This window comes from Ornithorhynchus anatinus, chromosome 4 (genome assembly GCF_004115215.2).
Source record: "Ornithorhynchus anatinus isolate Pmale09 chromosome 4, mOrnAna1.pri.v4, whole genome shotgun sequence".
Classification (NCBI taxonomy): domain Eukaryota; kingdom Metazoa; phylum Chordata; class Mammalia; order Monotremata; family Ornithorhynchidae; genus Ornithorhynchus; species Ornithorhynchus anatinus.
Window position 1 is genome coordinate 97,473,182 of NC_041731.1, and position 14,824 is coordinate 97,488,005.

Here is a 14,824-nt window from a genome sequence, read left to right on the forward strand (position 1 = left end):
AAGCTCCCTCTCGACTGTAAACTGGTTGTGGGCAGGGAATGTGTCGGTTTATTGTCATGTCGTACTCTCCCAAGCGCTTGGTACAGTGTTCTGTGCACAGTAAACCCTTAATAAATACGATTGACTGACTTACCTGGAAGGCAGGTTGCTTTGGTAGCTACTGCTGTCTTTTCCAGTCACATTGACTGGCTATTTTTCAGGATTCCTTCTGGGCCTCCCTACCTTGTGGAATGTCTTAACTATTTTCTCTAGTGGTACAGCACCAGAAGACAGAATGGGGACTAGGGCATGGTGTAGAGGATACAGTCTGGGTCTGGGAGTCAGAAATTCATGGATTCTAATCCTGTCTCTTCCACTCGTCTGCTGCATGACCTTAGGAAAGTCACTTCACTTCTCTGGGCCTCAGTTACCTCATCTGCAAAATGGGGATTAATGCTGTGAGCCTCACGGAAGACAGGGACTGTGTCCAACCCAATTTGGTTGTATCCACCCAGCACTTAGTCCGGTGCTTGGCACTTAAACACCAGAATTAGGGCCCAGGTTTAAACACCAGAATTAGGGCCCAGGTCTCCTGATTTCATAAGCAGAGCTTTTTCCATATGACCAAGAGCAGGGCCTATAATGATTGAGTAGCCTACTTTCTTCCCCCCAGATTCATCTGCTGGCTCTCCTCATGTCTCAGGATTTGAGAGCTATTGAGAAAGGCTCATTGGGTGGTCATTCAAATTCCAGTTGCGAGTACCATGAACTTTAAAGTGTAGTGTATTCTGAGAAACCTCTCTTGGACTGACTGTTGAAGGCTGCTCAAAAACCACTGCATAATCTAAATTAAACATGCAAAGCCCCAAAATCTTCATGGGAGAAAGATCACTGTGATGCAAAGGTCCCCGACTCTTCCCCTCTATTCCTCCCTTGTCACTCTCCTCTAGACTATAAGCTTCTTATGGGCAGGGAATGTGTCTGGTCATTCAACTGTATGGTACTCTCCCAAGCACTTATCACAGAGTAAATGCTCAGTAAATACCACTGATTGATCTTTCATTTTGTTTGTTAACAGGAAGCATGCATGCATAAAGCATGGAATTTAAGAGGACTTCTTGGAAAAACCAACTCCTAGACACATTCTCTGCTAAATTCCATTTTGCCAATATGTAGAGAGTGTATATTTTGCAGACGCAAAGATATTCAGGTGCACACAAGTGGATTAGGATTTTTATAGGATATATACATGCATAGTGTTCTAATTTAGTTGTTTTAAAACACAAATATTGTGCTGTGATACAAAAACACATACAAAATATCTAAATCCACAGACTGCTGACAAACAGCACTTTTCATAACAAAAGAGAGCAGTTTAATAACAGTGTTAGAAAGCTGGCAATATGTTTGTTAAAATCTTTAATTAGAGAAGGGCTTTCCCAGAGGCCTAGGATGGCAAAAGGTGTAAATGGAGAAACTGTCCCAGCCTGCTTGCTTAAGAGTAGCTGTCTCTTGTGCACAGATGGGCTAGTGAAGAAACTGTGAATGGACAAATGATAACAGACTATTCCGTAATTCCAACATCAGCTCATTAGCAATCTGTCAAGAGATTTTAATTTGTCTTCTGGTGAAAAAGGCAGAAATTCCATGATTGCTACTGGATCACAAAGATCGCTTTAACCAAAAAGGCTAGTAAAAGCCTAGCAGCAGAGTGACTGTAATAAAAATAATACTCCGTTGAAGTGCAGATATTTCAGGTTCCAGGATTTTCACTGGAAACAATGAGATCACAGGGCAGAGAAAGGGCCTCAATCGATTGTATTTATTGAGCGCTTGCTGTGTGCAAGGCACTGTACTAATCGCTTCGGAGAGTAAAATACAACAGTGTTGGTGGACGCCACCTGCCCACAACGTACTTACAGTCTTACAGGAGTTTTTCCTCCTAGTGCCCTTGCAGTCTCCTCTACTTTTGAGGAAACTGCTTTCCAGATCCCATTGCTTAGCTGTTTCGTTCGTTCAATCGTATTTATTGAGCGCTTACTGTGTGCAGAGTACTGTACTAAGCACTTGGAAAGTACAATTCGGCAACAAATAGAGATAATCCCTACCTACCCAACAATGGGTGGTTGTGTTGTTGTTGTAAATGGTATTTGTTAAGCACTCATCATCCATTCAGTCATATTTATTGAGCACTTAATTGTGTGCAAATAACTGTACTAGGGTAATCAGGTGGTACACAGTCCCTGTACCATATGGGGCTCAGTCTTAATCCCTGTTTCACAGATGAAGGAATTGAGGTACAGAGAAGTTAAGTGACTTGCCCAAGGTGACACAGCAGACAGGTGGCGGAACTGGGATTAGAACCCTTGACCTTCTGACTCCCAGGAGTTGAAGACACTTTAAAGGGCTTCTGCTGAAGACAGTAAAAGCCACTGGGAAACATTTTTTCTCCTCAGTTTGACTTGTAGGAGGAAAGCAGAAGTGAATGTGAAATAGACATTTATACTCTACTTTTGTTTTGGGAGAGGAGGATCTGGTGTCCTTTTTTGAACTGTTAAAGCAGGAGAAAATTTAATATGGAAGGGGATTTAATACGGAGAGTGCCAAGGGAGGGCGAAAGGTAATCTAATTTCACCTGTGCGGTGCCTTTTACATCTGTTCAAACCTCTGACACTTAAAGGATTTTTCTTGTACAGCTTGTATGTGTAATGAAGATGATGTGAACCGAGAGCCACTGAAAATACCGGGATTTGGCTCTCAGACCCAATCTTGAAAGAGCATTTCTCTTAATCCGGTTCAGTTTAAAATGGTTGCCAGTTGATTAGAATAGATAACACTGGAATCTAATTGCTATTTGCACTGAAATGATACGGGCTCAGGGTGGAGCTGACCATGTTGGATTCTTTGTTCCAAGTATTGTAGGCAGAACTCCCCTTCAGCCAGGCCGTAAACTCACGATGGGCCGGGAATGTGGAGGTTAATTGTGTTGTATTGTACTCTCTGAAGCGCTTGATACAGTGCTCTGCACATAGTAAGCCCTCAATAAATACCATTGATGGAGGGATTAATTCATTGATTGCTAGAACTCCTTGATGCTGTTCTTTCATCTTTCTATGCTCCAGTGCCTCACTGTAAGTGTTCTGTCGAGCATATTTGAAAATTAGCACAGCATCAAGTTACCAAAAAACAATACAAGGGTAATAAGAATAATAATGATGACACTATTTATTAAGTGTTCACTATGTGCCAAACACTGGGGAAGGAAGCCTCATGGGCTAGTGGAAAAAGCACAGGCCTCAGATTCGGAGGTCCTGGATTCTAATCCCAGCTCTGCCAATTGGCTGCTGTGTGACCTGGGACATGTCATTTAACTTCTCTGTTCCTCAGTTTTGTCTACTGTAAAACTGGGATTCAACACCTGTTCTCCCACTTACTTAGACTATGAACCCTATCTGGGACAGGGACTGTGTCAATCCTGATTAACTTGTATCTTCCTCAGTGCTTAGAAAAGTGCTTGACACACAGTAAGCACTTAACAAGTACCATAATGATGATGATGAAAATAATTATAAGATATAAAATTATCAGATTGGACCCAATCTGCATCCCACCCAGTGCTCACAGACTAAAAGGGAGGTAGAATGTGTTTTCTTCCTATTTTACAGGTGAGGAAACTGAGGCACAGAGCGGTTAAATGACTTACCTAAGATCCCGTAGCAGTAAGTGGTGGAGCTGGGATTAGAATCCAGATCTTTTGACTACCAGCCCCGGGCCCTTCCCAGGAGGTCATGCTACCTCCTGTTTTCGGATCTGAGCATCAGTGAAATCCAATAAGAGATTCTCATTTGAATAGGCCTTTCCTTATAATACACCTCCTTCTGAATGAAAGAACTACCAAGGCAGAGAAATAGTCTTTGCCTTTCACAAAGCGCTCTAAAAGACAGGCTTAATCCTCAGGCATGACTCGCTGGAATGCCTTGTGGCTGTAATAAAGCAGGACGAGGAAAGTATGTTTTTAGTACAAGCGCCATGGAGACTGTCTTGGAACAGGATTCTTGTGTTTCTTTGAGTGGGGACTAGCTAATGAAATGGGGCTATGTCAGGCAGGGTGAAATGGTTGTGAAGGTTGTTCTCAATACAAGTCACTAATCAGCAGGAAGAAGAAATTGATCAGTCAGTTGTAATTATTGAGCGCTTACTGTCTGCTGAGGACTGTACTAAGTACTTGGGAGAGTACAATATAGCAGTGTAACTGACACGTTCCCTGCCCACAATGAGCTTACAGTCTAGAGGGAGAAACAATATAGCCTACTAGAGAAGCAGAGTGGCCTAGTAGATAAAAGCATGGCCCTGGGTTTCAGAGGATCTGAGTTCTAACCCCTGCTTCGCCACTTGTCTGCTGAGTGACCTTGGGTAAGTCACTTCACTTCTCCGTACCTCAGTTATCTTCATCTGTACAATGGGGGTTAAGACTGTGAGCCCCACGTGGGACATGGACTGTACCCTACCTAATCATCTTGTTTCTACCCCAGTGCTTATTAGTACAGTTCCTGGCACTTAACAAATACCATAAAAAGTGAGGCTTCCAGATGATAGAATAATATTGTTTTTAGGAAAATAAAGTCTATGGAAAAGTAAAATACACTGTTAGATTATGAAATGGAAAAAGCATCTGGAATTTCTTGGTCATGCTTCTGATTTCACTTCTTGCCTTCTCCCGCTAAGTTCCTGTTCCCTTAACTGTTTGGAAGTCAGTCAGTGGAATATACTGAGAGGTTACTGGGTGCAGAGCGCTGTACTAAGTGCTTAGGTGAGTACAGTACACTAGAGTTGGTCCCTGCCCATCAGGAGTTTAGGGTCTAGTGGGGGAGACAGACACTAAAAGACATTATGGATATGTAATTTAGACTGCTGTGGGCTTGAGGATGGGCTGATTATCAAGTGCTTAAAGGATACAGATTCAGTTTAAGTCTACAGATCCAGGAAATCTCAGTCCTCTACTCCAAAGAAGCAGCATGGAGAAGTGGGCCTGGAAGTCAGAATGTCATGGGTTCTAATCCCAGCTCCATCCCTTTTCTGCTGCGTGACCTTAGGCAAGTTACTTCACCTTTCCGTGATTCGGTTACCTTATCTGTAAAATGGGGAGTGAGACTGAGCCCTACGTGGGACAGGGACTGTGTCCAACTCGATTTGCTTGTATCCACCCCAGTGCTTAGTACACTGCTTGGCACATAGTATGTTGGTATTTGTATTGTATTTGTATTTGTTGGTATTTGTATTTGTTAAGCGCTTACTAGGTGCCGAGCACTGTTCTAAGCGCTGAGGGAGATACAGGGTAATCAGGTTGCCCCACGTGGGGCTCACACACTTTTAATCCCCATTTTACAGATGAGGGAACTGAGGCACAGAGAAGTGAAGTGACTTGCCACAGTCACGCAGCTAAGTGGCAGAGCCGGGAGACGAACTCATGACCTCTGACTCCGAAGCCCAGGCTCTTTCCACTGAGCCACGCTGCTTCTAGTAATAGTAATAACAATTAATAATGATTATGGCACTTGTTAAGCACTTACTATGTACCAAACACTATGTACCAAAGTAATCAGGTTGGACACAGTCCCTGTCCCACACGGGGCTCACAGCCTTAATCCCTGTTTTACAGTTGAGATACCTGAGGCACAGAGAAGTGAAGTGACTTGCTGAAGGTCACCCAGCAGATATGTGGTGGAGTCGGAATTAGAACCTAGGTCCTTCTGACTCCCAGGCCTGGCTTCTCTACTTATCACTTAACAAATACCATCATCATTGTTATTATTAGCATTAGGTTCTTCCTCAAAGGCAATTGTGTATTGTTCCTTTACTCTGACAGAGGCCGCCATATCAAAATGAACCACTTCCCAGTATTAAAGAGAAGTCAGGCTGCCAGAGAAGGTTCAAATGCTTTCAAATGGTTGAGTCTGCCTAGACCCTGCACCCCAAATCCCCCATCAAATGCTCAGTTGATTGGAAACCACAACATGGATGGAATGAAAATAAAGCTGGTAACACTGCCCCCACCTAAATGCAACAACAGTCATCTTAAAATAGAACAGCAATGCAAATATTATATAAGAAACTCCATTATGAGTTTCACTGCCCGCATTTTAATTGTCTTTCACTATTCACTCTTTGTAGTTTCTAGTCCCTATTTGTACGGATAATTAGTTAACCCTGGGATAAATATAAGATCATCAGGTTGGACAGAGTCCTGTCCTACATGGGCCTCCAGTCTGAATAAGAAGGGGAGCAGGTATTGAATCTATACTTTCCGGATGAGGAAACTGAGGCACAGCAAAGCTAAGTGACTTGCTTAAGGTCACACAGCAGGCAAGTGGCAGAGCAGGGATTAGAACCCAGGTCCTATGATTCCCACGCCTGTTCTCGTTCTACTATCTCTTTGCTTAGAAGCAGCGTGGCCTAGTGATAAGAGCACGGGTTTGGGAGTCAGAGGACACAGGTTCTAATCCCAGCTCTGCCACTTGTCTCCTGTGTTACCTTGGGTAAGTCACTTAACCTCTCTGTGCCTCAGTTACCTCATCTGTAAAATGGCGATTAAGGCTGTGAGCCCCATGTGGGACAACCTGGTTACCCTGTATCTATTCCAGTGCTTAGAACAGTATAAGCACTTTACAAATACCATAATTATTATTATTATAATAACTAGGCCTCACAGCTTCTTAAGGGATCATATAAAGATGAAAATAGTGTTTGGGAAGTTTTAACTAGGCACCCTAGGCAGGCGCTTAGTACAGTGCTCTGCATATAGTAAGCGTTCAATAAATACTATTGAACGAATGAATGGACTTCAATAGTTCCATCACAAAGGTGATTATAATATGAATGAATAAACTCTTTTTTCCTGTGCATGAGAAAAGGATGAAAGCACAAAAATGATCATTATCTTATACCTTAATTTCCATCTATTACTGCCCCCTCATCTCTAAGATCACAAAAATCATATTGGGAAGCAGAGCTTCCTAGTGGAAAGAGCACAGGCCTGGGAGTTAGAGGACCTGGGTTCTAATTCCAACTCTGTCAGTTGTGTGCTGTGTGACCTTGGGCAAGTCAAATAACCTCTCTGTGCCACATTTTCCCTCATCTGTAAAATGGAGATTAAGGCTGTGAGCTCCACGCAGGACAGGCACTGTGTCCAACCTGAATATCTTGTATCTACCCCAGGGCTTAATAAGTGACTGGCACATAGTGCTTAGCAAATACCATAATTATTATTATTCATTCAATCATTCATTCAATCGTATCTATTGAGCGCTTACGGTGTGCAGGGCACTGTACTAAGTGCTTGGGAACGTACAACACAACAAAAAACAGTGACATTCCCTGCCCACAATGAGCTTACAGGCTAGATGTGGGGCGGCAGACATCAAAACAAATAAATAAAATGTACCTAAGTGCTGTGGGGCTGGGAGGGGGGAAGAGCAAAGGGAGCGAGTCAGGGCAACGCAGAAAGGAGTGGGAGATGATGAAAAGTGGGGCTTAGTCTGGGAAGGCCTCTTGGAAGTGATGTGACTTCAAAAAGGCTTTGAAGGTGGGAAGAGTCATTGTCTGTTGGATATGAGGAGGGAGGGCGTTCCAGGCCAGAGGCAAGACATGGGCTAGGGATCGTGGCGAGACAGGCAAGACAGAGGCACAGTGAGAAGGTTAACACTAGAGGAGTGAAGTGTGAGCGCTGGGTTGTAGAAGAAGAGAACCTTGGGGAGTTTGTACCTTGTGGGGTCAGTTTACTCTGACTTTCCAACACTGCAAGCCTCATCTTTCAGAGTCACAGGGAGGTGGTCTGTTGAGAGCACTTGCAGAATGAGGAGGAATGAGGGCAAGCTCAATATTCAGGGGCTGAAAACTTCTATTTTCAGAGCGTGGTGCTCGTGTGCATCTCTAGGAGGAGGATGGTGCCAATCTCTTTGGCCCAAATTGCTTTCTCCAGTTGCTTCCAAGGAATTCACCAGTCTTTTATTCCAACCCTCGCTTCTGCTCCAGTTTGAGCCCGCAAATGCAGTCTATCCTCAAGTATGGGTTCAGTGCTGACAATGCCTCATTATGATTTTAGTTTCAGCCCTGTACCTGTGAGCATTTAATGAAATAACATCTAGTTGTCTGCAAAAGCAAGGTGTTTCAATCGCGTGACATTGGAAAAGGATCAAATTGACAAAGGGAAAGCTGGTGCTGGCTACTCCCATGATTCTCACTGTTATCATGACTCTGGATCTATCAAAATTGGATTGGGAAAACCTTTCCCAGCTTCTTTGCACTTCCTGTAGGTACACTGTCCATTCCACTCATCAAAAGGAGATATTCCAGAGGACGGCATAGCAGTAGCAGTATCCCAGCTCTCTGAGAAAGTCACACATGTGATCAACAGCAACCTTTTCTCTTCCTTACCTTTAGAAAAGAGCAAGATGAATGATTTTTACCTTGAGGATGAGAACACTTGGAATTTGAATGCTCGATCTATTGGACGTCAGTCAAAAACCATCCCACTGAGATGAGGAGAGGGGATGAGACTGTGGCAGGGACTGAGAAGCAGTGTTGTACAGGGGAAAAAGCACATGTCTAGGAGTCAGGTTCTAATCCCTCCTCTGCCACTTGTGTGCTGTGTGGTCTTGGGTAAGTCATTTAACTTCTCTGGGCCTCAGTTACCTCATCCGGAAAATGGGGGATAAGACTGTGGGCCCCGTGTGGGAGAAGAACTGTGTCCAACCTGATCATCTTGTATCTATCCCGGTGTTTAGTACAGTGCCTGGCATGTAGTAAGGACTGAACAAATACCATATTTAAAAAAGGACTCAACATCAGAAAGAAAATGGCTAAGCAACAGCCAGTTACTTTTTCCTTGTGAATAGGAAAGGGGAAAATAACCTGGCATATGATTTCCAAAGAACCCTGGGTCAGTGTCTTCATGGGCCATGCTTTCAAGGGCCAACCAGAATTTTCTGTCGCGTGCCCTTGGTTCATATCAACCAGGACCTTCCTGGACCAGGGGAGCCTCTGACGCGTAGTCAAATCACACCTCTGATCACCAGAGGTGAAAATGTGGAAAGTTTTTTACTTAGTTTTACCAATGTGCAAGGGAGTGATACATACACACTCTCGCTCACTCCACTCCGCCAAGGGTCCAATACCAGTCTGTGGTCAAAGGAGCCCATTTGGCCAGTGCTTCTTCTTTCTATTTCCAAGTGCAGCTCTTCTGCTGCAGGTGCTTCTCTCTGTGCCTTCTGCAAGAGCATGCTACTTCTAGATGCCCTCAGCATGCCCCAAAGCAACCACCTTTTACCTGCCTTAGACATGGCAGCTGTGGCTCTACATGCAGTCACTGATTGGTCCAGGCCTGTACGGGTAGAACGGGGGGGGGGGGGAAGGGGGAATGTCCCACCTCCCTCCATGCTCCACCCCTCACAGGCCAGCAATCACCTGCCCTCAAGTAAAGCCCATCAGTGCCTTCACCAGTCTCTTCCTTGTTGTTGTTGTTGTTGTTCGTGGGATCACAAATAGTGACTAAAAAGGCAGTGGGTAGTGGGCTCACCACATCTTCAAACATCATTTTCCTGTAGAAAAGTCCTTTTGTTGTGTAGCCATGAACCAGTAATGCTGACTTTGACACCAACCCAAAATCTTGGTATGAGTAAGTCTGCCTTGTCTTATGCTGTCGAGTCGTCTCTGACCCATAGCGACGCCTTGGACCCATTTCTCCCGGAACGCCCCACCTCCATCTGCAATCGCTCTGGTAGTGGATCCACAGAGTTTTTTTGGTAAAAATATGGAAGTGATTTACCATTGCCTCCTTCCACATGGTAAACTTGAGTCTCCCATGCAGCTGCTGCCAGCAAAGGCGAGTTTTGACTTATAGCAGATTGCCTTCTACTCGCTAGCCGCTGCCCAAGCTAGGAATAGAATGGATATGCCTCTGCTTGACTCTTCCTCCCATAGTTGTGACTGGTAGAGTATTGGAAACTCTCCAGGTGTGATCTGTCTCTATCGGTTGCCGATTTGTACATTCCAAGCGCTTAGTACAGTGCTCTGCACATAGTAAGCGCTCGATAAATACTATTGAATGAGTGAATCCTGAGAGGGTCAATAGGTCTACCTGTTAGTATTTCAGGTTTTTCCACCCATGCAACCCTGTCTCCTCTCCTTACTGCTTATAAGAGTCGCCTTAGGCTTGCTCTTGGATGGACATCAGGCAGGATGGCAGCCAAGTGAAGGGGAAGGGCAGAATTTACAGCATCCCAGGCAGGAAGTGTCAATTGGACTGAGTCCTGAACCAATCAGGAGGAATATCCGAAGATTCCTTCTCACAGGATGACTAATCCGCATCACCTCCTCCGAGCGCTTTTAGTCCTTTTGAGGTGACTTGTGGCTAAAATAACCGCATCAACTCTCCCTGGTTATATGCATAATGAGTCTGCTATTTGGGTGGGGTAGGCTGGTGGAGTCTTCCCTTCTTGACTATAAGCTCGTTGTGGGCAGGGAATGTATCTGTTTATTGTTGTATTGTACTCTCCCAAGCGCTGAGTACGGGGCTGTGCATACAATAAGCGCTCAATAAATACGATTGAATGAATGGAGCAGTGGCTGTATGACTATAGCAACATTTAGAATCTGGGGAAGATTGTAGCTCTTTTATTGTTTTAAGGTTTTTGTTAAGTGCTTACTATGCACCACACACTGTACTAAATGCTGGGGTAGAGACAAGTAAATCAGTTTGGACACAGTCCCTGTCCCATTTAAGGCTCAAAGTCTCAATCCCCTTTTCACAGATGAGGTAACCGTTACACAGTGAAGTGAAGTGACTGGCCTAAGGTCACACAGCAGACAAGTGATGGTGCTGGGATTAGAACCCAGGTTCTTTTGACTTCCAGAAACATGCTTTATCCACTAGACCATGACTAGACTAGCTGCTTCTAGCTCTTAGCTGACAAACGGCCCAGATGGCATGGTGAGGAGTCAGGAAACTGTTGGTATTTGTTAAGCGCTTACTATGTGCAGAGCACTGTTTTAAGCGCTGGGGGAGAGACAGGATAATCAGGTTGTCCCACGTGAGGCTCACAGTTAATCCCCATTTTACAGATGAGGGAACTGAGGCACAGAGAAGTGAAGTGACTTGCCCACAGTCACACAGCTAACAAGTGGCAGAGCTGGGATTCAAACCCATGACTTCTGACTCCCAAGCCCGGGCTCTTTCCACTGAGACACGCTGTGGTAAAGTACCCCAGCTCTTGTTGTTTAAGTTGTTCATTTATTATTTAGGCTAAAAGTATCATGTTGTTTCTTGTACATTCATTGCCAGTTTCTCTCCCCCTCAAGCCCATTTTTAGACTGTGCCGTGGGCCGCATACTGAATTGTTACTCTTAATACCTTTTCTCAGCACTTACTACAGAACTTGGCACACAGTAAACTCTCAACAAATGCAATTGATCATCAATCAAGTATTTATTAAGTGCTTAGGGTGTGCAGAGGTACTGCTTGGGAGAGTGCAGTACAACAGAGTCGGTGATCATATTCCCTGTCTACAAGGAATGGGAGATCGTAGACTCCACTGACTGACTGACTGAGCTACCATTTGAGATTTTTGAAGAGAGGGAGACATGATCTTTTTTTCCCCAGAAAAATGATACGGCAGTAGAGTGAATTATGGACCGATAATTGATAATGCAGAAATGTTTGAAATGCGCTTATTGTATCATTCCTTTGTGATGCTAGAATTTAATTAGAGTGGTTTCTCATTTCAAGGGCCACAAAACTCATCTTAGCTTAAACACTTTCCTTTCCCTCCCTTGGAATAATTTTTGTAGTGGGATTTGTTAAGCATTTATTACGTGCCTGACACTGTACTAAGCGCTAGGGTAATCAGGTTGGACACAGTCTCTGTCCCACATGGGGCTGATGATCTTAGTCCCCATTTTATAGATGAGGTAACTGAGGCACAGAGAAATTAACTGACTTGTCCAAGGTCATACAGCAGCATGTGGCAGAGCTGGGATTGGAAGCCAGGTCCTCTGATGCCCAGGCCTGTGCTCTTTTTTGCTAGGACCAACTTGAATGGGTCATTACAGCCCATTTCACTTTAGCACTAGAGCAGGACATTTCTAATTTGTTAGCACAAGTTGTCTATTGGTTGAATTGGACTTAAAATAATAATAACAATAATTAAGGTATTCGTTAGGTGGTTACTATGTGCTAAGCACTGTTCTAAATTCTGAAGTAGAAACAAGATAATCAGGTTGGACACAGTCTTTGTCCCACTTGGGGCTCACAGTCTGAGTAGATAACACTTTGAAAATTAAGTCCTGTATTTACATATGAATGCAAACCCGTCTAATTTAAAACCATCCGTTAGCAGTATTTATGATGATATTTGATCATGCGTGACGTAGTGGATAGGGCACGGTACTGGGAGTCAGAAGGTCATGAGTTCTAATCCCAGTTCCGCCACTGTGTGACCTTGGGCAAGTCACTTGACTTCTCTGTGCCTCAGTTACCTCATCTGTAAAATGGGGATTGAGACTGTGAGCCCCTTGCAGGACAAGGGACTCTCTCTAACCTGATTTGCTTGTATCCACCTCAGTGTTTCATGAATGCCATAATTATTATTGTGATTATATTGATTGTGTATTATATTAATACATTGTTTAAAAATGTATTTATAATATTTTGGTCAATTTTGGGAGGAATACACAAACGCACTCCCCATGATTCCTTAGGGGAAACTATATTTTATTTCATGCTCTTTTACGTATGACTTTATTCTCATGGAACAAATGGAAAATGCTAGCTGGGCCTTAGTAACATAGTAATAATAATAGTGCTAATAATAATGCTAATAATATAATTGGAGCCATTAAGACCCACTCAGATTCTGCAAAATGATTTCAACCTGCTGTTAGGTTAACCTATGCACATGTGGCCTCTGAATAAAATGCTGCTTTGTGGCACCAGGGAGAAACAGGTAAAGATGAGAGAATGGCAGAAAAAGCGAATGGCAGAAAGCAGTGTTCTGGATGTTCTGGGGCGTGCTGGGCAAAATTCATTCATGGCAATATTCAGACCATGTCTTTTCAAACGGTGGAGTCACAAGGCGTCATGCCAAAGAAGTCAGCAGTCTGGCAGAGTTGTCATTCTGCTTCCGAAAATGTAACGGCTGGTCATTTGCACCATACGGGAAAGAAGCTGGACCCTTGGGAGGAGGGCAATATTGAAATGCCATTTGGATGGAAAATACCAACTCCGGTGGCCAAAGGCCACAAACACACACACACACACACGGAGAGTGGCCAAAAGGGTTGAAGTGGAGAGGAGGAACAGAAAGGAGGAACGGCTTCTGAGTCCTGAAAGCAGATCTGAGTTGCACACACTTCATTATATTCCTGGGAGGGCCCAAATTGTTGCACAAATGTATTAAAACTTGCTTCTAACAAGCTGGACAAATTAGTGTCTGCTCCCCTTACGCACATCATTACCGAGCAAAGTTGTACCTCCCGCTGGATTTCACGTCTGTCAGAGAACGCTGGGCAATACTCCAATCGGAAGCAGCACTTCATCCATCCCGGCTCTGTTTCATCATGGAATATCTGAATGGGGGAATATTCCGTAGTAGCTGTAAAGGGAGACTGCTAAAGGCCATCTCAAATCGTATCTGGGTGGAAGGGTTCATTGTTCCTGGTTTTCCTTTGCTTCTCGCCCGGCCTTTTTCCTTATTGACTATCATCAGAGATTGATCTGTAACCGTCTGCCTTAAGGACGGACTGAATTAAAAAAGAGAAAGTGGGGAGGTCAGAGGGTGGCACTCTGTGGCACTGCAGACCGCATGTTTATTTCTTTTCTTCTCGTATGGTAACCACAATAATGATTAAAAAAGGAGCTAGACGGCATTTTGAAGCTTTGAGAAAATATCACACAGCAGGATAGCTGCTACAGAAGTCATCAGAGTGAAATATCCACCCATCCCTAAGCTCTTCTTTTACCGAACCAAATACATTTATAGAAGGAGGGGATCATTTTGACTTAGGGAATCTTAATAAACGCGTGGGATTATTTGCCTTAATCAATTTACTTGACTTATTCCCGGCCCTGATTTAGATACATTACAATTTTTTTTATCAGCAGTTTGTGTTCTGACAGTTTCTATAGCTGTAGGAATTTCGTGTTTCATAAAAACAGTAGCATAAATAAAAGAATGTGTTTATTAAAAAATCAGTAGTTGGGATCCTGATAGAATTGGAAGGAATGGAGAATATCATTTTTTTTTCACTGAGATCCTAAATATGGACGGTTGATGGTTTATTTCCACAAATTTTACAGACAAAGGAAGGAGGAAAATGGTTTTGGTTAAGTATTATCTTTGTGCTGCCACCTACCAAAGATTCAGGTATCTGCCCCTTTTAATGGAAAAAGGCAAACACTGGATCATAAAGCAAAGACCACTATGGTCCCCGACAAGTTTAAAATAATGATTGTGACTGAAATGTCTAAGCAGTTGGGTGCAGAAATAGTTGACAAACAGAAGAATAGCCATGTTTAGCATTGCCTCATCTATGCCCCAAGGTCAGATCTGCTAGGATGCTTTCCCCAGTGCCAAATGCAGACTTTTGTTCCAAAAGTGGGGTATCAGATCAGACTATTGAATAGTTCTACTTCAGACTTGGTTTTCAGATTATTTCCAAACTCTATGAAGTACTCTGGAGCATATTATTGTCTTTTGCGGCGTGGCTCAGTGGATAGAGCACGGGCCTGGGAGTCAGAAGGCCCTGGGTTCTAATTCTGGCTCCACCACTTGTCTGCTGTGTGACCTTGGCC